Consider the following 2,711-nt stretch of genomic DNA (forward strand, 5'->3'; position numbering starts at 1 on the left):
TGAAGACATCATAGGAATCTACATAAATCATAGCTTTCTGGGATTTTTTTTAAGAGTTGAGAATTTTGGGGTGAAAAGTGTACATTATTTCTTTCAATGAAAAATGCTTGTCTCTGCATCCTTGACAGGCAATTTTCGCATTCAGTGTTGGCCTGTGGAGACTCCCTGGATGACTGTCCCACAGCCTCAATAGCTGGAAGAGCTTCCCATATTGAACAGCAATGCTTCTCCTATAGCTCTCAGTTTGTCTTGTCCTGAGTTCTTTATTCCCGTGGCAATTCTTCTGAGGTTGAAAGACAAAGCTTAAGTCTGTCCTGAATCTTCTCTTCTTCAGTCTAGATAGTCCTGATTCTTGCAGTCATTCCTGTTGTAGATTCCATCAAGAGGAAATATAACAAAGAGACAGAAGCTGGTGTTTTGAGTCAGAATTCCTGAATTAGAATACTGATTTAACTTTATTAATCATGTGAACTTTGGCAAATTATTCCTCTTCTCTGGCCTGTTTCCTTATCCTCAGTTATAAAATAAAATTAGTAATGGCATCTAGATCCTAATATCAAAAGGCTATTGGAGAAGTACATGTACTCCTTATGTATGTACATAAAGATTCTTAAAACAGTATCTTGCTCATGGCAGGTTCATAAAATGTTAGCTGTCTTTTAAACCTTTATACTTTGAGGTTTTTCTGTTTAGGTAAAATCTGCCTTGTTTTGGGCCCCTTCAAATACAGGTTTGGCCTTTGCTTTGTTTGCTAGAACATATCAGGAGCACCAAATCCCAAATGGAATTCTAGAGACAGCTCTATTCTTCATGATTACAGATTATGATGCCTTTTCTGTGAGTCCCAGCACCGATAAAAACCCCTGTTGTCTATTTTTCTTTCTGAGGCCTAAGTCGTCTGAATACACTGGACAACCTTACAGGAAAGTCTGAGAATTTCATTGCATCCAGAGGAAAATTCTGTCTCCAAAGGGTTTACAGAGTAGGATTGGTCATTCTGTTGATTGGGTTGATAAACCTATAAAAGAGAAATTATTTCACAGAACAAACAACAAAAATTCCCCACCCATCTTTATCTCCATATCACAGAGCAGTTAGTTTTTTCCAACGAATGTCTCTTTCTTCTTTTCTTCTACCCCATGTCTTTATCCTTCAGCAGTCCTTTCTATGTCTTCCTTCTGGGCTTTGACCAATGCTGCTTCCTGTTGTAAAGATCTCAGGATATACAATCTCCTTTTTTCCTTAAGTGCTTTTCTTGCAAAGACCATTCTCCCCTGGCTTTCTTTCCCCAACACATTTGAAATTCTACTATAATAACATTACCTGTCTTGTTACCTATGAATCCCTTCTTCAACGTCTCCTATGAATAGGATGACAATATAATTTATCATCCAAACTGGGACGCTTTTGACAGTGAAAGAGGAAGTGTTAATAATTAAATCAGTGTAACAGATAAACTAGGACTGTATCAGCAAGCTTGCGTGGGTGATCGCCCTATCTAAAAGACACCTCCTAGTAATCTCTGTTTGATCAACCTAAAAGTGGCACTTGGCTCAAATCTCAAGACCCTCTTGTGCAGTAAATATCCCATTTGCAAATGAAGAGATAGATGGCAGAGTGGAGAGAGAGAGAGTGAGAAAAGAAGGCAGGAAAGGGGGTGGTCATTCAGCTATTAAGCAGAAATTGAACTTAGGTTAATTTTGCAAATCTCGTGTCCTTGCCCTATCTCACATACTCCTCAACTCATAGCCTTTCCTTGAAAAAGTGTATCTTTCGCAATTTTTTACTGTATCCTAATAACGATTTCAACATACTTTAAAAATTTTTTTTTACTATTTATTTATTTATTTATTTATTATACTTTAAGTTCTAGGGTACATGTGCACAACGTGCAGGTTTGTTACATCACATGTACCATGTTGGTGTGCTGCACCCATCAACCCATCAGCACCCATCCACTCATCGTTTACATCAGGTATAACTCCCAATGCCAACCCTCCCCCCTCCCTCCTCCCCATAATAGGCTCTGGTGTGTAATGTTCCCCTTCCCATGTCCAAGTGATCTCATTGTTCAATTCTCACCTATGAGTAAGAACATGTGGTGTTTCGTTTTCTGTTCTTGCGATAGTTTGCTGAGAAGGATGGTTTCCAGCTGCATCCATGTCCCTACAAAGGACACGAACTCATCCTTTTTTATGGCTGCATAGTATTCCATGGTGTATATGTGCCACATTTTCTTAATCCAGTCTGTTACTGATGGACATTTGGGTTGATTCCAAGTCTTTGCTATTGTGAATAGTGCCTCAATAAACATACATGTGCATGTGTCTTTATAGCAGCATGATTTATAATCCTTCAGGTATATACCCAGTAATGGGATGGCTGGGTCATATGGTATTTCTAGTTCTAGATCTTTGAGGAATTGCCATACTGTTTTCCACAATGGTTGAACTAGTTTACAATCCCACCAACAGTGTAAAAGTGTTCCTATTTCTCCACATCCTCTCCAGCACCTGTTGTTTCCTGACTTTTTAATGATTGCCATTCTAACTGGTGTGAGATGGTATCTCATTGTGGTTTCGATTTGCATTTCTCTGATGGTCAGTGATGGCGAGTATTTTTTCATGTGTCTGTTGGCTGTATGCATGTTTTCTTTTGAGAAGTGTCTGTTCATATCCTTTGCCCACTTTTTGATGGGGTTGTTTGTTTTT

The sequence above is a fragment of the Theropithecus gelada genome, chromosome 15 (assembly GCF_003255815.1).
Source record: "Theropithecus gelada isolate Dixy chromosome 15, Tgel_1.0, whole genome shotgun sequence".
NCBI classification, from domain to species: Eukaryota; Metazoa; Chordata; class Mammalia; order Primates; family Cercopithecidae; genus Theropithecus; species Theropithecus gelada.